General features: G+C 38.5%; 1 protein-coding gene across 6 annotated transcripts in view; it reads left to right on the forward strand.

Annotated features, from left to right (window-relative positions):
• LOC132393219 (zinc finger and BTB domain-containing protein 20-like) overlaps positions 1-25,708 on the forward strand; it is a 351,170-nt gene that overhangs the window by 221,540 nt on the left and 103,922 nt on the right. The window contains exon 1 of one of the 6 annotated variants that reach the window (XM_059968202.1): positions 21,496-21,760. The exons of 4 other annotated variants lie outside the window; for them this stretch is intronic. The gene's annotated coding sequence lies outside the window, so the exon portion shown is untranslated. Of the gene's footprint in view, positions 1-21,495; positions 21,761-25,708 lie in introns of those variants that run through there. One more of the 6 variants, XM_059968201.1, reaches the window with a different exon arrangement.

Here is a 25,708-nt window from a genome sequence, read left to right on the forward strand (position 1 = left end):
ATTGTGGGAATGATGGTATTAAATACTGAGCTATAGTCGATGAACAGCATCCTGACATAGGTGTTTGTATTATCCAGGTGGTCTAAGGCCGTGTGAGAGCCACTGCGATTGTGTCTGCCGTTGACCTATTGTGGTGAAAGGCAAATTGCAATGAGTCCAGGACTTGCTGAGACAGGATTCAATCTAGGCATGACCAATCTCTTAAAGCATATCATTGCTGTAGGTATGAGTGCTACTGCGCTATAGTAATTAAGGCAGCTGACATTCTTCTTAGGCACTAGTATAATTGTTGCCTTTTTGAAGCAAGTGAGAACTTCCTTCTGTAGCAATGAGTGGTTAAAATGTCCTTGAATACTTCTGCCAGCCAGTTGGCGCAAGTTTTCAGAGCTTTACCAGATACTCTATGTCAGGACCTTCGGCCTTGCGAGGATTCACCCTCTTTAAATACAGCCTAATATCGGCCGCCGAGACAGAGATCACAGGGTCACCAGGTGCAACAGGGTTCTTCACAGCTGTAGATATACTCTCCATATCAAAGCCAGCATAGAAGGCATTGCCTTCTTCTGGTAGTGAAGCATTGCTACCGTTTATGCTTTTGGGTTTCGCTTTATTGGAAGTAACCTACAGACCCTGCCAGAGTTATTGTACATATGATGTTCCCTCCAATCTCGTTGGAAATTGTCTCTTCGCCCTAAAAATAGCTCTCCACAAGTCATACCTGGTTTTCTAGTACAGACCTGGATTGCCAGCCTTGAATGCCACAGATCTACAGTAGATAATGTACCTCCTGGTCATCTACGGCTGTTGGTTTGGGAATGTACAGCAAGTCTTTTGTAGGCAAACACTCATCCACATAGGTTTTAATGAAGTTGGTAACAACTGCAGCATACTCATCCAGATTAGAAAAAACATGCCTGAATACAATCTAGACCACTGGTTCAAAGCAGTCCTGTAAGCACTCCTGTGTTTCCTTTGTCCATACCTTCTTGGTCCTCTCTACTGGTGCTGCAGCCTTCAGTCTGTGCCTATACTCAGGGAGTAGAGTACAGCTAGGTGATCAGACTTCCCGAAGGAATTCCGGAAAGATGGCAAAGCCTTGAAGAAGTGCTAAGAGTTTTTACTGGATTAGTCCTTCTATGAGAGTCTTTGTAGAAAAGTTTTAGCTTACATCATTAGAATGTAAACGTTTCTGATGAAATTTAATAGAATACTCAAAATCTAGAATACTTTTCAGTGGTACATTTCCAGGAGTAATTATCAGTTAATTGGCAAAAAATGCAATGAGCAGGTTTCTTTTTAAACAGTTTATTGTAATTTCTGGAATGTTCCATCTGAAGTAATGATGAAAATCAATAGTAATATTCCAAGGAATTTGCAAGTTAGTATACAATGGTAGCTATTCAGTACATGAAGTGCATGGTTCTTGTATAAGAGCAATACAAATAGTCCCATTCTCCCACCTTTTGCAATATGCTGTATTTATCCACCTCCTTTTGCTGCCTCCACTACAGATCCCTTGTAGTGTTTTGTAGACCCTTAAGTATTTGAACAAAATGGTTTACATGTAGTGAGTAATATGAATTGAATACTTGAAACAATCAATGCAAGCTTAAACACTGTAGTATAACAACATGATGGCCATTTTCATCACTTTGCATTAAAATTGATTTTTTTTAACAATTTGTACATATTTTAAAAACTTGAGTAACTTGCATAAGTTTAATTTGTGATTTTTCTTTTGAAAGTTGCTTTTCATTGAACCTGGGTATACATGTACTTGTGCATGTGGCAATAAATTTGACTTTGATATTTATTTGGAGAGGAGAAAACTCAAAGCTATCGGGAAAGGCCAGAGAAGTGGATTAGTTAAGTAGCTGGTCTAAAGAGTTGGCTTGAATGCAATGAGCTTCGTAGCTTCCTTAGTGTTCATTATTTTATAATAGTGGTGTTTTGGAATACCAAACTGGTGCTGGTTGATAAGCAGTGTTTAATCTAGTATAAAGATGTACCAGTGACTACATCAACAGGCAAGCCTTTTTCAAAGTTTACCAGATTAATATATTTATTGTGTTTTATAATATTACCTTTGACACTGCTCCCTCTAAGTTGTGTGTGTGGTCCCGCAGTAGCTGAAATGCTTCCGCAAACATAGCTTTTGTTGCTGTGCAGCACAATTTTTTAATATATAATAATATTTTGAAATTATGCTGGTATAATTTTGAAATCTAGGTAAATATAATCATGAAATACCCAGTAATTAATATGTGTTAATAAATATAATTCACAAATTTTCTAACTTTGAAGCATTTTAGAGCTTATTTACATTGCTTCAAATTATAAATTGTAACAATCAACAAAGTTTGTACAATATTTAAGGGAGAATGGCTTATGCAGCTCAAAGATATTGAACTATCATCTTCACATCAAAAATAAAAGTTGGTGCTATTTTTACATATCAAGATACTGGTGGTAAATAAAATCAAAAGTTGGTGATTTTTCAATTTTCATTTTAAATTGCCATGCTGTTTTCAAGCTGTGTTTAAAAAAAAATCCTGCTCAGAGCCGTGGTTGATCCGTGCAGCTGTAAAACAAATTAGAGGAAACATTGCCAATTAACATTTAGAGATTGTTAGACTATTTTCTAAATGGGGAGAAAATTCAAAAATTAGAGATGCAAAGGGACTTGGGAGTCCTTATGGAGGATTCCCTAAAGGTTAACTTACAAGTTGAGTCAGTGGTAAAGAAGGAAAATGCAATGTTAGTGTTCATTTCAAAAGGGTTAGAATGTAAAAGCAAGTATGTAATGCTGAAGCTTTATAAGGCATTAGTCAGACCATATTTCGAGTACTGTGAGTTGTTTTGGACACTTTACCTGGGGGAAAAAAAAGATGTTTTGGCATTCGAGAGGGTCAAGAATGATTATGGATTAACATATGAGGAACGTTTGATGGCTCTGGGACTGTACTCACTGGAGTTCAGAAGAATGAGGGGTGTGCTCATTGAAACCTATCGAGTATTGAAAGGCCTAGATCAGGGATGGCCAACCTATGGTGCATGTGCCAAAAGTGGTGCATTGCACCCCAGTGATAATAATAATAAAAAGTAAGCCTACTCATGCAAAAAGTATTAACCAAAAACCGAATTGTAGAAAAAAAATCTATAACAGGAATTCAAGTAGCTTAGAGCTAGAAATGGGTTTTACTGAGAATAAATCTAAAACTTAGCAATTATCTTTAGCAATTTTATTATTTTGTGCACATCTTTTGGCGGATGTTATCTTCTTTCACATTAATCTGTTTACAATTTTTTTTAAAATTTCAATGAGTCAAACTAGGAAAGAAGGACTTTTGTTCTGCAGTCGTTCCATAACTGTTCAATACATGTTTGATATTTGTTTGATCCTGAAGCGCCAGACGTCTGCACCAGTGATGCGTCACAGGTTTTTGCCAGTCAGTTTACAATTGACATTCGTGCGCTATAGAGTTGTGCTTTGTTCGTCCTTTGTGAACGTTTGCAGTTTTGTACATTTTCAAAAATTAAGCCTTGTTTTTACATTCAGTTATCCATCACAGTGCAAAAGAAAAGTAGAAAGTGATAGTAAGCATGAATTCAATGAACAGTGGGAAAATGAGTTCTTATTTATAGTGGGTCCGTCAGGAAAACCATTGTGCGTTGTTTGTGAAAACACTTTCTCACATAATAGAAGACATGATCTTAATAGACACTACAAAACACATCAGACTGAAATAGAAGGAAAACTGAAGCTAATGCTTGGGTCTGAGTTATGGAAAGAATATGTGATTAAGAAAAAGGGAGAAATCAAAAGAGGACTAAATACATTTGTTAATAGTCTCATTAAGGTAAGTAATGTTTATTTTGTTTTATATTAAATCCATATATCATGTAAAAATGCTAAGTATGTCTATATTAACATATTTTTACAAGAATTGAATAGGGATACAGGAGTTGCATGGTGCATCAGAACTCGTACGTGAATAAATTGACGCATGAAGTGTAGAAGGTTGGCCACCTCTGGCCTAGATAGAGAGGATCTGGGGAGAAAGTTTCCTATAGTGGGTGAATCTAAGACCGGAAGGTAGTGAATCTGTGGAATTCATTGCCACAGACATCTGTAGAGGCCAAGTCATTGAGTATTTTAAGTGGAGGTTGATAGATTATTGATTAGTCAGGGAGTCAAAGGTTACGGAGAGGAGACAGGAGAATGGGGTTGAGAGGGATAATAAATCAGGCATGATGGAATGGTGGAGCAGACTCAATCTGAAAAGCGTAATTCTGCTCCTTCGTCTTATGCTCAAAACCACAGTTTAATACTGTCAACCTATCAAACTATTTTGAGATACTTTAATCATAAGGCACGCTGGTCAGAAAAGTACTTAATAATACTTTATAACAAGTACATTTGAATAATTTTTACAATTGTTACCAGGGAAATGGAGCTTCTCATGTCCTATAAAATTAATTGGAAGGCTAGACACAAGGATTTTTGTAAGCATGTTACAAAATCAGTCATTAGGAAGAAGTTATTTTGGTATGATAGCTCAAATGTATAAAAGCAATCTAGAATCCCAGGCTTTGTTAAAATTGGATAGGCTAGGTTACCTGTTTAATTGGAATATACCAGAGCATAGATTACACAGACAAAATGTTTTACTTCCTCTTTTGATGCCTTTGTCTACAGTTTTCTTTAACAATGCCTTCTGCTATATCAGGGGTTCCCAGCCTGGGGTGCCCACACCCCCAAGGGGTGCGAGATAGAATTTCAGGGGGTGCGACAAAGAGTGGCTTGTGTGCTTGAGTGACGAGTCACAAGTCATCACTCAGCCAGCTGCCATTGTGCCTTGAGAAGTGGTAGTAACGTTTGCCCCAAGCACACTCCAGTCTCCCGCTGCCCGAGTCAGCATTGAGGATTCTGATCAGTGTTACCTGGGAGTTACACCTCAGAGTTGAGGAGTCTCATCAGTTTACTGTTTACAAGTTTTTCTGAATATATTAGAATCTAATTGCTCAATTTATATTTGCAGTTAAAAGCTTTTTTTTTGTTTAATTTGTTCACCCGCATGTGGTTCGAAAATTAAAAATTAGACTTATTCATCTTCAAATGTGATATTACTTTTGTAGGGGGTGCGAACATTAATCAAACATTTCCTAGGGGTGTGGGGCATAAAAAAGGTTGGGAACCACTGTGCTATATGCATACGTTCCTAGGTACATCAGAATAATCTAATATCAAAATCAAAGTAAATATATAAAAGTAGTATATATATGTTGCTATTTATTACTCTGAGACTCATTTTCTTGCAGGCACATAGGAAAAATAAAAAATACAATAGAATTAATGAAAAACTGTATATAAAGACTGACAAACAATCAATGTGCACAAGAAGACAAACTGTGCAAATTAAAAACATACAAATAGTACTGAGAACATGAGTTGTAGAGCCATTGGAACATGAAGCAAGAAATTCAATTGAAGCAAAAAGTCAGTTGTATATTTTCTTCTTGACATTTATCATCCTCCAAGAAACTTTTTTTAAAAATGTTTTTTGTCAAAAGCTTTGTAGATTCCTGTAGGTCGGTATACCAAGTCAGCTAGCCAAAGCAATTGCATCTTCCCAAATTAACCTTCATGAAAATTATCTCATTTAGCATAAAAGCTGTTCTATCACTTAATCTTTTTTTCATCTGTTAGTATTTTTTTAGACTTAATACCTGCATGTGATTGACATCAATCTGTTGAATAATGGGAATAAATGTGCTTGAGTGTAGTGAAAAGATAATGTGATGAGGAAGGAAAGATGGTAAACAAGGATTTCCCACATAATTATTTTTAGGAAATTTTATTCTAAAATGCTTGTTAACTGAATGTATTCTGATTTTTATCATGGTCAGTACAAAAGAGATACCTGGAATAAGTATGAGCCAGCATTTGAACTTCGGTCATTGGAATATTATTAGGATCCCTTGTATAAATCTTCAGTAAGATAAGTTTGGATTAATCACAAACATGGGTTTTTTAAGTGAAGATTGTTAGTATTTGACTAAAGTGATTAAATATTTTGAGGAGGTGACGAGGGTTGATGAGACTATGCATTGTTGTAATCTGTATGGATTTTTGCCTTGGTTCCCAGCAACCAATTCAAAAAAAGTGACAGTCCAGATCCAAGAGAGAGTAGCAAATTGGCTTCAAAGTTAGATAAGTGATAGAAGGGAAAGAGTAATGTCTCACAGTGTTTATCATTGACAGGGTGTTACCAGTGTAGTTCCACAGGCTTGGTACTCACTACCTAGTATAAGTGATTTAAGCATAAATATAAGTTGTATAATAAACAAGTTTCCAAATAGTACAAAAATTGGCCAAGTGGTTGATTGGGAGCGATACATTTTGTACTGCTGGAGGATATTGGTGATAGAGAATATAGAGCAGAGAACAGTACAACACAGAAGCAGGCCCATTGGTCCACAATATCCTTGTCATCATGATGCCAAATTAAACTAAAGCTTTTCTGGCTGCACATTGTCCCTATCCCTCCATTTCTTGCATATTCATCCCTCTATCTAAAAACCATCTGAAGCCTGTGATCATATCCATTTACGTCACTGCCTCTGTACCAGGCATCTTCCATTCTTCTGTTTGCAAAAATACTACTTGGACTATAGGTTGAGTACTGTGTACAGTTCTGTCCATTAAATTGCAATGGGGAAGGTGGAGAGGACATTCACAAGACTGGAAATTTTATCTAAGAGAGAATATTTGACTAACACAGTTATTTAATTCAGAATGAAGGAGGTTGAGGAGAATGGTAAGTAGAGTGTATAAAATAGAAGGGCCCAACTGCAATAAATAGGAATGACCTATATCCTTCAAGATTGGGTGAAAAAGCCAAGTAGCTTAGCTTTAGAGTTACTGGTAGAAGAATTAGAGGAGGAATGAGGAAAAAAATAATGTAAAGTGTGGCAGGAATATGGAGCTTTCAGAAAGTGAGAGAATACATTAGGGCACTTAAACAGATCCTGGGTGTGAACTGAAGAGCTGAGATCTGCAGGACTGCACACTTAGTGCAAGATGGTGAGATTAAATCAGGTTTGATTTTGAACCTGATGGCTCATATATCCTCCTGTGTTGGAAATTTGCTTAGGTTTATGATAAATTATTAGCTCAGTTGAGCATAATAGAGATTGTGAAACTTAAATAGTAAGTTGTAAAACATGCTCCAGACCTCTTGAAAATGATTTAAAGTTGCCTGTTTCCACCATTTCCTTTATATAGTTTCCAAAGGAACTTCCAAAAAATTGTTTAATTGAAAAAAATCATTTCACTTGCACTTATGTTTTGAGATGTTTATCAGTTACATGGAGGTAACTAACATAAAATATATTGTAGTTTGTTGGCAAACTAGTTTAAGCAACACCCATGTGGTAAACAGATGGAAACCAGCTGGCATTGACAGAGACTTACCACAGCACTGGGGGGCTGGGGGGGGGGGTGGAAAAATCAAGCCTTCAAAAATAATTTTGTAGTTTTGGTTCTTACAAAAGGCCATGGGCTTGTTTAATGTAAAAGTCATGCAGTCATAATCATTGCTAAAGTTTGCTGCAGGAATTAAGTGTTTTTTAAAATAACTGAATGCTAGTGCATCCTGCATCAGTACTTTTAATGCTTGTTATCTCTGGTTAATGTGGCCATTTAAAACAACTTTATAGAGCTTCACAAAGAGATTGTTTGCATTCTTTCCATATGACCATAAGACGTAGGAGCAGAACTAGGCCATTCAGCCCATTGAAACTGATTCTCCATTCCATCATGGCTGATATATTACCCCAGTCATCCCATTCTCCTGCCTTCACCCCTCAACCTTTGAAACCCTGACTAATCAAAAACCTAACAACCTCCGCTTTAAATACACTCATTGACTTGGCCTCCACAGCTGTCTGTGGCAATGAATTCCAAAGATTCACTACCCTCTAACCTAAGAAATTCTGCCTTATCTCTGTTCTAAATGAACGTCTCTTGATTCTGAGCTGTGCCCTCTGGAAACATCCTCACCACATGCATGATATTGTCCTTACAATATCTGATAGGTTTCAATGAGATCCCCTCTCATTCTTTCAAACTCCAGTACACTCCCAGAGCCAGTAAATACTCCTCATATATTAACCATTTCATTCCAGAAATTATTCTCCTGAACCTCCTACAGACCCACTAGAGTGCCAGCACATTTTTTCTTAGATAAGAAGCCAAAAGCTGCTCGCAATACTCCGTGTGGTCTGACCAATTCTTTACAAAGCCTCAACATTATATCCTTGCTCTTATACTCCCCTCAAAATGAATGCTAACATTGCGTTTGCCTTCCTTAACTAACAATTCAACCTGCAAGCTAACCTTTAGGGAATCCTATACAAGGTCTCCCAAATCCTTTTGCACCTGAAGACTTCAGAACTCTTCAGAAGTTTTCTGATGACTCTGCCATAGTTGGATGCATCAGCAAGGGAGATGAGGCGGAGTACAGGGCTACAGTGGGAAACTTTGTCACATGGTGTAAGCAGAATCATCTGCAGCTTAATGTGAACAAGACTAAGGAGCTGGTGGTGGACCAGAGGAGGGCTAAAGCACCAGTGACCCCTGCTTCCATCCAAGGGGTCACTGTGGACATGGTGGAGGATTACAGATAGATACCTGGGGATACAAATTGACAATAAACTGGACTGGTCAAAGAATACTGAGCCTGTCTACAAGAAGGGTCAGAACCATCTCTACTTCCTGAGGAGACTGAGGTCCTTTAACATCTGCCGGACGATGCTGAAGATATTCTATGTGTCTGTGGTGGCCCGTGCTATTATATTTGCTGCTGTGTGCTGGGGCATCAGGCTGAGGGTAGCAGACAACAACAGAATCAACAAACTCATTTGTAAGGCCAGTGATGTTGTGGGGGTGGAACTGGACTCTGATGGTGGTGTCTGAAAAGAGGATGCTGTCCAAGTTGCATGCCATCTTGGACAATGTCTCCCATCCACTCCATAATGTACTGGTTAGACACAGGAGTACATTCAGCCAGAGACTCATTCCACTGAGATGCAACACTGAGCGTCATAGGAAGTCATTCCTGCCTGTGGCCATCAAACTTCACAACTCCTCCCTCGGAGTGTCAGAAACCCTGAGCCAATAGGCTGGTCCTGGACTTATTTCCACTTGGCATAATTTACTTATTATTGTTTAATTATTTATGGATTTATATTGCTATATTTCTACACTATTCTTGGTTGATGCGACTGTAACGAAACCCAATTTCCCTCGGGATCAATAAAGTATGTCTGTCTGTCTCTGATTATTGAATTTTCTCCATTTTTGAAAATAGTTTATGCCTTTATTCATTCTACCAAAGTGCATGATCATATACTTCAGTAAACTCTTTTACATCTGCCCATTCTCCCAATCTGTTCATATCTGCTTCCTCAACACTACCTACCTCTCCACCTATGTATCACCTACAAACTGGCCACAAAGCCATGAATTCTGTCAAATAAATTGTTTACGTATAACCTGAAAAGAAGTGGCCCCAACTGCGGAATACCATTAGTCTCCAGCAGCCAACCAGAAAAGATCCCCTTTATTCCCACTCTTTTCCTCCTGCCGGTCAGCCAATCTTTTATCCATGCTAGTATCGTTCCTGTAATACCATGGGCTCTAGTTAAGTGGCCTCGTGTAGCACCTTGTCAAAGGCTTTCTGAACATCAACATAAACACCATCCACTGACTCCTCTTTGTCTATCCTACCTGCTTTTTCCTTAAAGAATTCCAGCAGATTTATCAGTCAGGATTTCTCCTTAACTGATTTTAAAGCTGACTTTAACCCATTTCATCATGTGTCTCCAAGTACCCCGAAACTTTATCCTGAATAATTGACTCCAGCATCTTCCCAACCACTGAAGTCAGGCTAACTTCTTCTGCCTCCCTCACTTCTTATAAAGTGGACTGACATTCACAATTTTCCAGTCCTGTGGAACCATTCCAGAATCTAATGATTCCTCAAAGATTATTACCTGTGCCTCCACAATCTGTTTAGCTACCTTCTTCAGAACACTGTGATGTGTCTGATCCAGCTGACTCATCTCCCTTCAGATCATTTGGATTTCCAAGCACCTTCTCCTTCGTAATAGCAACTACACACATTTCTAACCCCCTGAATCTCTCAGATTTCTAGCATACTGTTAGAGCCTTCCATAGTGAAGACTGATGCAAAATATATGTTAAGTTCATCCATTATTTCTCTGTCTCCCATTGCTACCTCCCCAGGATCATTTTCCACCGGACCAATATCCACACCTGCCTCTCTTGTTACTCTTTATACACTATATCTGAAAAACATTTGGTATCCTCTTTTATTTTATTAGCTAGCTTTCCTTCATATTTAATCTTTTCTCTTCTTTTCGGTTGCTTTCTGTTGGTTTTTATAAACTTCCCATTAATTTTTGCCATATTATATGCCCTCTCTCTTCCTATTATGCTGTGTTTGACTTCCCGTGTCAGCCGTGGTTGCCTCATCCTCCTTTTAGACTACTTCTTCATCTTTGGGTGTGTATATCCTGCACCTTCCAAATTTGCCCCAAGAACCTCCATCCATTGCCATCATCTCTGCTAGTGTACAATTTTGGCAGCTTCTGTCTCATACTTTTGTAATTCCTTTTAATCCACTGTAATACTGATACATCTGACATTAGCTTCTCCCTCTCAAATTGCTGTGTGAATTCTATCAAATTATTACACAGCACCAAATCCAGAATTACCTTTCCCTTATTTGCTAAACCACCAGCTGCCCTAAAAAGCCGCCTTGTAGTGCATGTGGCTAGCAACTGAACATCGAAATTGGCAAGCAAGTTCCCTAACTTCATAGCATCATCTTCCCTGTGGCACAACATGGTCATTCTGTCAGAAATCTTGAAGCAGGTGATCATGGTAGAACTGGCAATTCCTTGGGAAGATCAGTTTGAGGAATGTAAGAAAACTAAATACCGGGAGTTGGTAGAGCAGTGCCAGATTCAGTTGTGGAGGGCACATTGCAAGCTCATAGGGGTGTGGCGTAGAGATTGTACTGTGCAAAACCTACAGTACTTGCTTCTTGGCATTACGGTGGCTACAAAAAAAAGAGCCATCAGGACTGTCAGAAAGGTTGCTGAGTGAGCCTCCAGATGGTTATGGATCAAGAGGTGTGACCTGTGGGCTAGTGCTGTTGGGATGCAAGCCAGGGCCCAATGAACTCTGTCTTGGTCTCCTGGGCAAGAGTGTCTGACTTTGAAAGACCCGAAACAACCGATAATCCTAGGTTACATTACTGATCATGTGCCCAGTGTGTCATGGGATGTATTTCAGCATCATGGGGATTCTACAAATTCCCTCTTTTTGGATCTAGCACCAGCCTGATATTCCCAATTTACCTGCATATTGAAATCCCCCATACTATTGTAACACTGCCCTTTTTACATGCCACTTCTATTTTGCATTGTAATTTGTATCCCACATCCTGGCCACTGTTTGGAGGCCTATAACTTCCATCAGGGTCTTTTTACCCTAGCAGTTTCTTTACTCTACCACAAGGATTCTACACCTTCCAATCCCATGTCACCTCTTCCTAAGGATTTGATTTCATATTTTTTTTTCCCACCAGAGCCACCCACCCCCTCTGCTTACCTGCTTGTCCATTGGATACAATCTGTATTCTTGGATGTTAAACTCCCAATTCTGATTTTCTTTTAGCCACAGCTCAGTGATGCCCATAACATCATACCTGCCAATCGCTAATTGCACCACAGTACCTTATTCTGTACACTGCATGCATTCAAATATAACACCTTCAGAGCTGTATTTATCACCCTTTTCGACTTTGCCCCCATGTTGCACTTCAACACATTACACTGACTGCAATTTTTCCCTATCATCTGTCCTTCCTCACAGTACATTTATTACCAGGGCTTCACTCTATAGGGACTCTTCTGTTCTTCTAATACAGTCCCTCAGGATCAAGGATACCACTTCTTTGACTAGTGAAGAGGCTAATGAAGTCGGTGGGGCAGGAGCTGTTTAACAACTGGGCAGTTTGTGAGGTGGTGTGAAGCTTTCACTCTGTTAGACTTCTGTGTCCTTTTGGGAAGTGCTCAGATCTCCATTTTATGAATGGTTATGTCCTAAGGTTCCAATCAGCTGTTGCAAATTTAATTTTTTTTTCGTGGAACTTTTTTGAGAGCTTTATTGAATCTCTTCTTGTTTTCACAGTAACCTCTTAAAACATTGAACCTTGAACAAGCCCTTCAGTCCATAGTGTTGTGCAGAACTCATTAAATTAGTCATCAAATGGTCAACTAAACTAATCTCTCTGCTTGCACAATGGAGGTGTCTGTCCTTGATTAAGCTTGCTACTTTCCTGAGGCAGCAGAAAATGTAGACAGAGTCCATGGTGCTGGGGGGGAGGGTGTTGGTTTGTGTGATAGACTGATTCATAGCTGTTTGCAATTTCTTGTTGGCTTCAGCAGAGCAGTCACAATATTCAACTGCGATATTTTCTGTGTTGGATCTATGGAAATCGGTGAAAGTCATCAGAGACATACCAAATTTCCTTCACCTCATCTGGATGTAGAGGTGTTGGTGTGCTCTCAACCAGCACCACATCACCACAATGATATGGAATGGATGTGATTCCTGCAGTTAATGACCAGCTCCTTTGTTTTGCTAACTTTGAGGGAAGGGTTCCTCATTTCCGACTCTCCCGACTACAGGTTAAGTAATATTATTGTGCATGTGGTAGCAAATAATAGCAAAAAAGATCTGAGCATTCTGCAGTTGAAGATCAGCAATCGGGTTAGCAGGTACTAAGGAGGCCAGCGATCCTCCGGTTGTTGAATCCCAGATTGGCGGTCCGTATCTCCAATACGGAGATATTGGAGATATTGGAGACACATGGGCAAATGACCCCTTACCCCTTGGGTTGGAAGTCTGTGTGAATTGCCTGAAAGTTAACCTATGATCAGCACATCCTGGAGTCAGTAGCCAGAAGGTGGCAAGATTTGAAGGCCAAGCCGAAGGTCAAATTCCAAAGGTTGACTCATCTGGAGATCGAAGACCAAAGGTGCTGAGACCAGAGATAGATGCCTGAAGGTTGAAGCCCCTGGATCAGCTTGTCGGGAAATCAGAAGCCCAATATCTGGGCCAGGGAGTGGAGGTTGGAGGCCCTATATGTGTGAGTCTGAAAGTCTGAGGCCCAGAGGCAGCCTGTCCTGGGGTTGGAAGCTTGTCTAGTGTATGTTATTGTTTTGTTGTTGCTGCTTCTGTTCTGCTGAACAGTGTGGGCATCCTAAATGTATAGCAACACTTGCGGGCTGCCTCCACATATCCTTAAGTGTGTTGGTTGTTAACACAAACATTTCAATGTACAAGGGATAAATAGATCTGAATCTGAAAAGTTGTTCTCTTGACACCATTCCATTATTGATCATTGTCTCAGATAACACATACTTAACACTAGCATTAAGCAAGCATACATGTAAATTGTCGACAAATTTATGCAGCAGCTAAACTTGAAGAGAAGATTCTCCATAGTCCCTCTTGATCAACAGAGTTGAGACTTCTGTGTGGACAAAAAAGGTGATGTAATATAGACAAGAATGTTCTCTGGAGCCGTTTCCTATAGAGATCATGCGTATATGTACAGAATCCGTACTGGGGCAGTTTATCAGGGTCTGGGAGAAAGGTTGCAGAGGATCCTGGAGGTGGATTATATTGATTTATGGTGCTTCTGCTATCCCACAATATGTTTTTGCCCAAACACGAGGAAATCTGCAGATGCTGGAAATTCAAACAACAACACACACAAAATGCCGGTAGAACACAGCAGGCTAGGCAGCATCTATAGGGAGAAGCGCTGTTGACGTTTCGGGCCAAGACCCTTCGTCAGGACTAACCGAAAGGAAAGATAGTAAGAGATTTGAAAGTAGTGGGGGGAGGGGGAAATGCGAAATGATAGGAGAAGACCGGAGGGGGTGGGATGAAGCTAAGATCTGAAAAGGTGATTGGCGAAAGTGATACGGAGCTGGAGAAGGGAAAGGATCATGGGACGGGAGGCCTCAGGAGAAAGAAAGGGTGGGGGGGAACACCAGAGGGAGATGGAGAACAGGCAAACAACTAAATATGTCAGGGATGGGGTAAGAAGGGGAGGAGGGGCATTAACGGAAGTTAGAGAAGTCAATGTTCATCCTTTCCCTGGAGATTCTGCTGGAATCTGTGTATGTCAGAAAAGTGACATACTGCAAGTACTATTGAAATTTATCTTGCTAAAACAGTCTGTCAGTAGCATAGGAAGTCCTAGATACACTTTCCACATGAGGCTAGAAATGTCTGCATACAGTGTTGCCAGGTAAAAATTCAGTTACTGCCAGCTAATAATCATTTGGGAGTTAAAACCACGACTTTATATTTAAAGGTTCACATATGTTGCCACTTCTGTAGAAAATATCCTATCCAATCATGAAAGTTCTTCTAATATCATCTCGACAGGCATACCAGAATCTCACTACTGGTGGTTTCATCATTGACCCACTAATCAGGAGAACACACCATATAGCGTAGCCTTTAAAAGGGAAAAGTTTTGTATTCTTTCCATAGATTTGAATGGGGTGAGGAAATTAAATAAGGGGCAGATTGTCCAATCCTACATGAAGCATAAAGGGTTAAAATACTTTCATTTTTATATTGTAACCTTAAAAAGACACATGACTCACCTGATTCACCCTCCTTCCACCACCTACCCCATATCTTCCTTTGTCCTTTTAGCTCACCTGAGACACCATGGCCTCGCAGCTGCTTTTCCTTGAGTGACATTTGCCATGTGAGAGACTTGCAGATCTAATTGCAACCAAGTGAAGTTCTTGATGTTTACAGATGGACTCCAGTAGGGCTCTTCTGGAAATGTTGATCATCCACACATATTTGTGGCTGTAATATGTTTTTAAAAATGTCATCATGGATGTGTGTTCTCACAGTAACATTGTGTTCATATTTTTTTTCAACACAGTGTAAGTAATTTACAGATAAATTCAATTATATATGGCTGACTGCTAATCTTTTGCTTCTGTGGTCGTGTTAACTTACAAATAGTGAATTTTGGGGCCCTGTCTGACAATAGCCCACTGAAAAAGCATTTTAATTAATGCACAAGTTAGTAATGAATCTAATCTGCTTTCAGTCTCTAAGACATACAATATTTTTAGCAGTTACTTTCTTAGTCCTGAATTATTTGGTCCTCAAAATGTGGGCTATGCTCCAAATTCAATTCTTAACCATCTGTTGCCTGCAGCTCAAATGGCTCTTGTATGCATGTTTGCTTCAAAAGTGATGTTAATTTTTGATTAGGAGGCTAAATGTTTAAACACAGGTTTATAGTGACTAAAATATTTATTTCAACATGGCAGGTGTAAAATCAGGTTTTGTAGCACGTGTGTTTGACTGTGATGTGTGGCATCCGCACACATTTGTGGTGTGAATTGCACCAGATGCCATGTTGCTGAAGGCGTGAGTGTGTGCACAGCTAATGCCCTTCAGAAGTATGCAAAACAAGCAGGTCATGATGCCAGTCAGCCTACAACACAAATAACAGCACTGGTTATTGTGGAGCTCTGCTGAACACCTTTGCTTAATCTTACATGGATGAATGTGCAACCCCAGCAGTATAATTTAAAATGATTGTTACTGATTTAATTTCTTCTGATTTTTGCGATGATCGTTTAATGTGGTGGGTGTCTTGACTTTAATACATGCACATAAAGTGTTTGAAAACATGGATTCTTAGTACAGCTCTTGGACTGGTAAATGGTGGGATGAGACTTAGAGGGATAAGGGCTGAACACAGGAAATCGGGACAAGTTAAGTAGATGATGTGGTCAGCAAGGACTGGTTGGGCAAGGGGTCCAGCTTCATGTTGCATTGCTGTATGATTCTTTGATGTGTAGCCATTCTCCTTGAAGAACAATATAACTGTGAAAATAATCAGTGTCCAAAGCATAGAAAGCTGTAAGATGAGGGAGAACTAATGGAGAAATAAGCAGACTCAACAAGAAACTGGATTTGCTTAAAGTCCCATATAGGAATGTCTTCGATGTAAAATATCAACTTCTACAACCTTAACTGTAGCCACAAGGCAGGCAAGAGCTAGAATACCAGTAACTGTCAAAGTGACCAGTCGTTAATGTATATCAATATGTGGGCTCCTTGCAGGCCGCATATCAATATGCCATCCATTTTTTATGTAAGGAAGTACATTGCTGCTTTCTCTTCCAGACATCTATGCATTGTTTTGCTTTAATCTAGAGATATTTGGCATGCAACACTGAGAAAGCTATTCATTCCTTTTGATACAAGTCACCATAGGCTTCAAGATTTTTTAGTGAACAGGGTGGGTGGGATTTGTCATGCTATTGCTGGCCATTTTGTGGCACCTTTCTGTATATATGTCCTTGATGGTGGGTAGGCTGGTGCCAATAATGTGTTGGATTGTTTTGGCTGCCCGTTGTAGAGCCTTCCTGTCTGCTGCAGTGCAGTTTCCATGCCATGTGATGATACAGTATATCAGTATGCTTTCTACTGCACATTTGTAGATCGTGAGTGTGGATGTGTATAGTCCAGCTCTCTTCAACCTTCTCAGCAGGTAAAGGTGTTGATGAACTTTCTTAATTGTGTAGGATGAGTGCTGGGACCATGAGAGTTTGTACGAGATAAGCACTCCCAAGAGTCTGAAACTGCTTGCAGTTTCCACTGTTATTACACCATGCTATTACAGCTCAGAGTGTCAGAGTTCTGTAAGAAGTTTTAAATTATACTGCTGGGGTTACACCAAAAGGCTCGTTCCACACGCATCTCTAAATAAATAAAATGAATCAATAGATCCAAGGTCTAGATACCGGGAATGAAAGGTTAAATGAGGCAAAATGATGTTGGTGATATGCAGCAATGTTTCGTGGGCAGCTCACAAAACTACTAAATACACAACTTCTGGATTATGATCACTGCAATCTGCAGCCTGTATTTTCCTTTTAAGACATGTATTTCTGAACTGTCTAAATAAACAAGCAATTTTACAATCTGAAGGATTCAGCAAACTTGACTCTTGAGACTGCAGGTAAGGCTATCGCTGGGGTGGATTGCAGGCCAGATTAAAGTGTTGAGTCCTGAGAGCAAAAAACAAACTAGTATTCGGACCACTTCTCCAGTCTAACCAAAATCTCCCAACTGAGCCCATTCCGTCTGTCTAGGACCATGTCAGTTACTCTATATGCCCAGTTTTGGTTTAACTTTGTACTTGTCTGAGTTAAGTGTTATCTTCTATTCCTTTGCTTACTTTCCCAAATGATCCTGTTGTAACCTTGAACCATCAATTTCATGCCCACCATATTTTTAATTTTGGTGTTAAATAAAAAACTACTAATCAGATTTGCTGTTCAATCCCTTGCTTGCTATTCTCAAATTCAGATTGTCCTTACAAAGTTCTGCCACTGAAGATCTACAAATTCTGTTCAACATTCCCGTCAGAAGAATCTGTGACAGTTGTAATGTTTGTAGATGTGTAGTGAATGCTGGGAACTGCAGACAACTGCATGTTCTGGGCTATGATCTCCCAATATATGTTCTAGAATGCATGTCATCACATCTCCTTTAGATGGTATAAGCTGGCTTTATGTTGTCTTAGCTTTCTTTAAGCAGTCCTATCTGGCTTTAAGTGGTGCCGATGGACATCATAGTTCAGGAAATTGCAAATGGTTGTCATTTAAGTTAGTGGATAAGAATGAAATTCATGTGCTACCTGAATTGGAAACAGTAAGCATTGACAAATCATGCATGGTATTCCCAATCGCTGTATTTAAAGTGTTTTCCAGTTTTACCCCCAGAATAACTTCTTGATGTTGAGGCAATTGCTTAAGAAAATATGTACAACACATGGTGTTCCAGGTCTTTTGTTTTGTATGTCCTTTTTAAGCGACTTCTGATATCTCAGATTAAATTCATACAGATCACTTGAACAACATTTTGTGTATCAGAAGACACATTCCAGTGTTTCAAATTTACCAAGATCAAATGGATGCCATTCATCTCATTTGCAAAAAAAAGAATGTTAATATCAGAAGTATGATGATATTTTTAAAAATTTTGTTTGTCATTTGTCTCTACTAAGTAATTACTATAGATATTTGTCTCATAATCTATATCCATGTGCACATTCCTAATCTTTCTGAGCCTTTCACTACTGTAGATGAATTCAAGTTAAATATTAAAAGTAAACTATCTCCGGTAGACTTCTGACCTTGACTTGGGAGGAAAGACAATGTTGGTGTTGTTTTTCTTTGATACTGATTAAAGTTTTAAAAGTAAAGAGATTGAGTAAAAATTAGGACTATTTATTAGAATGTTTTGTTTGCCAGTTCACAGTGGGATCACAAGCTGGTTGATTTCAAATTTTGACTACAGGATGGTGTAAACTGCAAAGATTGTTAATCTTGTTCCTTGAGGAAAAAATAGCAATTTTCTCAGGTACAGTAGGTTTGTGATTCCTCTATACAGGATAGAAGATGAGAGGAGGAGTGAGAACTTCAGTGAGGTTGCTTACCAAAACAAATCAGCAAATGCAGGGAGTTGTCCTCATATCAGCAACATGAGTACAATCAAAAACAGATTGTTCACAAGCATTTCTGTTACAAGAACTTTTATACTAGTAGTAATAATAACCATAGAGCACTTTTCACGCAGATGTGGTTCGAAGTGGTTTATATTGGGTAACAGTACATACATGAAAATAAAAGGCATAAAGATGCTACAGCTATATAAGACCTTGGTCAGACCACACTTGGAGCATTGTAAAAACACAAAATGCTGGCAGAACTCAGCAGGCCAGACAGCATCTATGGGAGGAGGTAGTGACGACGTTTCGGGCCGAAACCCTTCATCACCCTCCTGCTGAGAGGCATTGATCATGTGGATATCCAGAGGCTTTTTCCCAGAGCTGAAATGGCTAACATGAGAGGGCATAGTTTTAAGGTGCTTGGAAGTAGGTACAAGGGGAATACCAGGGGTAAGTTTTTCACACAGAGTGATGGGTGCGTTGAATGCAGTGCCGACAACAGTGGTGGTGGATAAAATAAGGTCTTTTAAGAGATTCTTGGATAGGTACATGGAGCTTAGAAAAGTAGAGGGTTATGCAGTAGGTGATTCTACGCAGTTTCTAGAGTAGGTTACATGGTTGGCACAGGGTTGTGGGCTGAAGGGCCTGTAATGTGCTGTAGATTTCTATGTTCTAAAAGTAAGATTAAATAAATAAGTTTTGAGCTGGCACTTAGAAGTGCCAACTGAGTCTGTATCCCTGAGGTATTGAATTCCACACTTAGGAGCATAGTTCAAAAAAGCAGACTTGCCAATTAATCTTTTGAGGGAGATTGTTTAAATTTAAAAGACTGGTGGAAGACCTGGGAGCTCAAGCAGGATTATAAAATCAAAATGATTCTGTGATGTACTTTGTTCCAAGACCATTAGGAGCATTAAAACAAGTAAGAGAACTTTAAAATCAATTCTAAAAAATACAGGAAACCAATGAGGAATAGCTAGTACAGGAGTGATGTTTTCTCATCCTGGTTTTGCTTAAAGGTCTAATAGCAGCATTCCAAATGAGTTGAAGTTTGTCAATAGATTTCTCTGGTAGCCCAGAAAAAATGCATTGCCATAATCTAGTCTTTCCAATATAGAGGTGTGAATTAGTTCTTCAACATCATGATTTGACAGAAACAAATGTTCCTTTGCAATATTTCTTAAGTGTAGAAATGCTGCTCTGGTCACTTTCTTTAGGTGGGATTTATTTATCTGCATCAAGGATAGCATCCAGGTTAGTTACTTCTGATTTTACAAGCAGAGCCAAGCTCCAGTCCTGCTGAAGGGTCTCGGCCCAAAATATCGACTGTACTTCTTTCCTTCGGCGTTGCCTTGCCTGCTGAGTTTCTCCAGCATTTTATGTGTGTTGTTTTTATCAAAAAGTTTATCTCTTTTGGCTTTGGGACCAACCAGAAGTATTTCAGTTTTATCTTCACTTAGTTTCAGTAAGTTAGATTGCTCGTCCATTTGTTTATTGCAGCCATACCATGAGTCAGAGAAGACAGGGTGTTATCATCAGGCTGAGTTGAGATACACATTGTGTGTCATCTGCACAACTGTGGAAATCAAGTTTATGCTCTCTATTGGTGTTTCCTAAGGTGAACAAGTATAAGGAAAGGAGTAGGGAACTAAGGCATCTTCCCTGAGTAACACCAAAAGGTGCATTGTATCCCTTAGAAAATTGGTTTCTGAGACAGACAAAGAAAATTCTCTCTCAGATATATGAACAAAATCAATTAGGGGCAGTTCTAGAGAAGCCAACCAAGTTCTCAAGCCAATTTGGGAGAATGTTGCAGTCAACTGTGCCGAAGGCAGCACTTGGATCTAAAATAATTAGAACTGAGCCTCTGTTGATACCAGTGCTGAGCCTAATATTGCTGACAATTTTGGTAATGGCAATTTCCATACTATGGTTTGCTCTAAAATTTGACTGAAAGTTTTCTAAAATAGTGTTCTCATTCAGAAAGTTGTTGAGTTGATTGAAAGTAACTTCCTCAAGAGTCTTGCCCAGGAGGGAAGATTTGATATAGCTCTTTAGTGAACTAGTACCACACTATCAGGGGTTGCCTGTTTAAGTAGAGGTTTGACAGCTGCAGTAAAAATAAGAAGTAACAAAATCATAGTTATATTTTGGTTTATTACAAGAACATTTATTTCAGATTGAGCAAAGAATATTTAAAATTCAGTCTTCTGTGTGATGAATTTTCATGGCAGTATTTTTAAAACTGTTTTGCACCTGGTGGTTCTATACTACAGGCATTCTAAATACATATAATACTTTATGTCCACGGAACAATGTTTTGTTGAAACATAGCCAGATTATGAATGAAAACTTTGCATCTTGATAAATGAGATGGATTTATACCTTAATATTATTAGTGACAGATTTATCCACTTAAAACTATTACAGGATTTGCCCAAAAGTTTCAACTTAAAAAAAACTGAAGCTTCATCTGTGTCTGACTTCAATACTATATTGTTTGAGCAACTTTTATATTTTACTTTTATTAAATTTTTAATTACTTGTCTGAAATCTGTACTGACAAATTTATGCTGTATTTGGTATTATTAGTTTGATTTTTTTTTTTGCCACAGTCATCTTCAATAGCTCAGCCAGCACAGAGTTTAATTTTTTACTTGGAGGGTCACTGAAAAATCCTTGAGATTTGATTGTTTCTCTGCTACACAGCTAATTAAACTGAGGATGATTAACCTGACTTGCGGTGTCGCTCTTGATTCAGTATTACGTGGACTGTGTGTAGATTACAGCATGGTACACTGATGTGCATTGTGTCTGGTTTTGAAACTGCAGACTGACCCAATACCTCTTGGGAGTATTGATAGAGTAGAGAGCAGCACATGGAAAAAAGAGAAGGGGGATGGGGATCAATACCAGTCCCAAGGAGCACTGAAGCCATTTTTCAGGAATATTCTCTCAGAAGCAAGGGAGGAAAATCAACAAAAGATCTACAGCTGGATTTGATGAATTTGAGGGAAATGGCCCTTGTCTCGGAAACCAACACTTGGCTTATTAATATGCACAGCAGGTAGACGCCAGCTAAACATGTGGTATGTTGCAACTAAAATTGAAATGGCTGTGGGGGTGGTTTGTAATGTCTTTGTGATCAAACTAGGAGTTCACCTGAGTGTGTCTAGCAGGTGGCTACGTTGAGAATAAAAGTATCCGCTTTTATTAAAATTTAATAATTATGTACTGTAAATACGCAGATGCTTAATTTTTGAAGCCTAGTACTGGGTAATGCATGGATTGTTGCCAGGCTGGAAAGACAGAAGTATTTAACATTTGTTCCAGTGATCAGTGCAAAGCAGTGTATGGATCTGCTGCACAGCCATGATGTAAGCCGATAGCTGACTGTATTGAATTCTTTCTGTGGTGACCTGCGTACAACGTACATACATAAAAAGCTCTTTGAACAGAGGTACACTGGGTCTTTCATCTTAACCAAACTAGTTGGCTCTTGGCTCAGCTTCTTGCAGTATTGAATGTCATATGACTTTATAACTTGAACTTGTTTATACAGAAGCGCTTCATTTGTTTTAAAAGGATTTTGCTAAAGGGAAATGAAGTGCCTGTTAGTTTCTGGGAAGAAAGAGTATTACTATCTTTTCAAACTGCACATCTAGACCAATAATGTGAATAGACTAGATTTTCAAAATGTCCACCAGATAAGTGTCATTATTTTCATCAAGGCCTGGAGAGATTTAAGTCAAACCTTTTTAACTCCCCTAGGAATGTGTCCATTTTATATGTATTTGATAGCCACAAAGCATTAACTAATAGTTAGATAAATCCAACTTCAGCTAGCTTCAGACTTCAACAAGAGTTCATTTCAGCTTTTCAAAAATCAAATCATTGATTACCAGTTTCATATTCTGTTATTAAAGGACAGGCAATATATCTCTACCAAATTCATAATTTTATGATGCATTTAGCTTGGGGAATTGCTTATTAAAGCACAATGAGTTTTAAATGTCATCCTGAGTATAGCAGAAATGTTTGACTCATTATGACGTGATTAATTTAGTAACCTTTCTGAAAATATGTAAACTGTATTAAAACAATTTTTCAATATGCTGCTTTTCCAAATTTTTCAAGATAATATTACAGAGCAATACATACCTTTGGCAATTATGCAAAAGGTGTGCAAGTCAAAACTAAAGTGACTTTTTTTCATATAAAATGATGGTTTGATTTGACTTTACTGAGAATGAGAGTGGATATAATTTTATGGTTCCGCATAGTTTAACGTGTAAATGTTTGCAGAGGAATACTAAATTTCAGCAAAGTTTACATAACTTCATGCCAAAAAATGTATAATATTTAGTTTGTTCAAAGGTGCAGGTGAATTTCATCATGCAAAATAAAGAAAATAGCTGTTGCCTTTTCTGTACTTGATTTCAATTCACTGGAACAAAGTTGCGATTATGCTGCAATAAAGCATAATGGTAAAAATAATCCTGTAATTTTGTTTGAATTGCTTGATTTGCTCATATGTGAGATAAAAATACAACTTATTGAGTTGCAAAATGTCATTCACTGCATTGTTGTGAATTCCTTGTTCACCAGCTTCTGGTATTTCAATTATATATTTGTTATTTTTTATAATGTTGCAGCTGTGGTTTGCTATTAAAATACAGAATTTGATTACATATGACTGACCTTTTATATATAGGAATCGAAATGCTTAAATTTGGATTCTGATGAATTTAGAGGATCTGCTGAGTTTGATGACATAATTAATCATCAAAGTAAATTTATTATCAAAGTACATGTATGTCACCATATGCAACCCTGAGATTAACTTTCTTGCAGGCATACTCAATGAATCCATAATGGAATCAATGAAAGACCGCAACAACTTGGGATTCAACCAATGTGCAAAGGACGACAAACTGTGTGAATACAAAAGAAAGAAATTATAATAATAAATAAGCAATATATATTGAGAACATGAGGTGAGAAGTCTGTAAGTTGTGGGAAAATTTCAGTGATGGGGCAAGTGAAGTAAAGTGAAGTTATCTGCTTTGGTCAAGACCATGATGATTGAGGGGTAATAACTGTTCCTGAAACTGGTGGTGTGAGTCCTGAGGCTCCTGTATCTCCTTCCTGATGGCAGCAGCAAGAAGAGAGCATGACCTAGGTGTTGTGTGTCCCTGATGATGGATGCTACTTTCCAGTCACAAGTTTCTGTGTAGATGTGCTCAGTGGTGGGGAGAGCTTTACCCGTAATGGACGAGGCCATGTCCGCTACTTTTTGTAGGATCTTCCGTTCAAGGGAATTGATGTTTCCATACCAAGCTGTGATGCAGCCAGTTAATATACTCTCTACCTATAGAAGTTCGCCAAAGTTTCAGCTGTCATGTCGAGTTTTTGCAAACTCTTAAGGATGTAGAGCCTCTCCACATCTATTATTCTGGTACCATTCACCCAGATTTTCAATCTCTTCTTGTATGCTGATTCGTCACCGCCTTTGATTCGGCCTAAGACAGCAAACTTGAAAGTGGCATTGGAACTATGCTTAGCCACACAATCATAAGTGCGTAGAGCAGGGTGTGAAACACATAGCCTTGTGGTGAACTCGCGCTAATGGAGATTGTGGAGGAGAATTTGCTAATCGGAACTCACAGGGGTCTGCATGTGAAAAAATTGAGAATACAATTGCACAGGGAAGTATTTAGGCTAAGGGTTTGAAGCTTATTGATTAGTTTGAGGGTATGGTGATATTGAATGCTGAGCAGTAGTCGCAAACGACATCCTAAAATATGAATCTTTGCTGCCCAGCTGTTCCAGGGTTCAGTGAAGAGTCAATCACATCTGCTGAAGGGTCTTGGCCCAAAACGTTGACTGTGCTCTTTTCCATATATATCGTGCCTGGCCTGCTGAGTTCCTCCAGTACTGTATCTGTGTTGCTTGGATTTTCAGCATCTGCAGATTTTCTCTTGTTTCCAGTCTGGGCCATATGCTTTTGGTGGGTTCACCCTCATGAAGGTTGCTGTCATGTTGCCCTAAGACAAATCATAGAGTCCTCTGTTGTTTGCTTTGGCTCTAGAACCTCTAGCCATAGCACTCCATAATTCCAAGGATATTACAGATATCACCTGAGTAATACTATTCATAATATTTCCTTATATGCAGACAATATTTTACTTTTTATTTCAGATGTGAATGACTCCTTAGCTTCCACTCTTTCTTTATTTTCTCAATTTAGTCGATTCTCAGGTTATAAGTTGAATTTATATAAAAGCGAATTATTTCCTTTAACCAATAAACACCAATCTTCCATTTAAAATTATGACTAATCAGTTTACTTATCTTGGAATAACTATTACTAAAAATTTTAAACATTTGTATAAAGCTAATTTTATTCCACTACTGAGTTACCTTAAAAGGCTATTTAGTAAATGGTCTCCTCTTTCTTTATCCTTGTTAGGCCGTATTAATTATATTAAAATGAATGTGTTACCTAAATTCTTATATCTTTACCAAGCATTGCTTATTTTTATTCGGAAGAGTTTTTTTGACACTTTGGACTCAATTCTGTCTTCTTACATATGGAATAATAAACAACCCCGGCTGAACAAAGTCTTTCTTCAAAGGAAAAATAAAGATGGTGGTCTAGCTTTACCTAATTTCAGATTCTGTTACTGGGCAACTAATATAAGGAATATCACATTCTTGTCATATTATATTAAGAGGGACGACTGTCCAACATGGACTTTACTAGAAGCTCAATCGGTTAAAAGTGCCTCAATTATTTCTCCTCTTGGATCTTCTCTTCCTTTACCCTTCAGTAAAATTACTGATAACCCAGTTCTTAAACATACTTTGAGAATCCGGTCACAATTTAGGAAGTTTTTTGGTTTCTCTCATTTTTCCCTTTCTAGTCCCATTCTTTGTAATTATTTTTTTCTACCCTCTACTACTGATAAAGTTTTTATAGAATGGAATAGATTGGGTATTTGACAATTTTTGGATTTATTTGTTGATGGGAACTT

Source organism: Hypanus sabinus, chromosome 4, assembly GCF_030144855.1.
Source record: "Hypanus sabinus isolate sHypSab1 chromosome 4, sHypSab1.hap1, whole genome shotgun sequence".
Taxonomy (NCBI): Eukaryota; Metazoa; Chordata; class Chondrichthyes; order Myliobatiformes; family Dasyatidae; genus Hypanus; species Hypanus sabinus.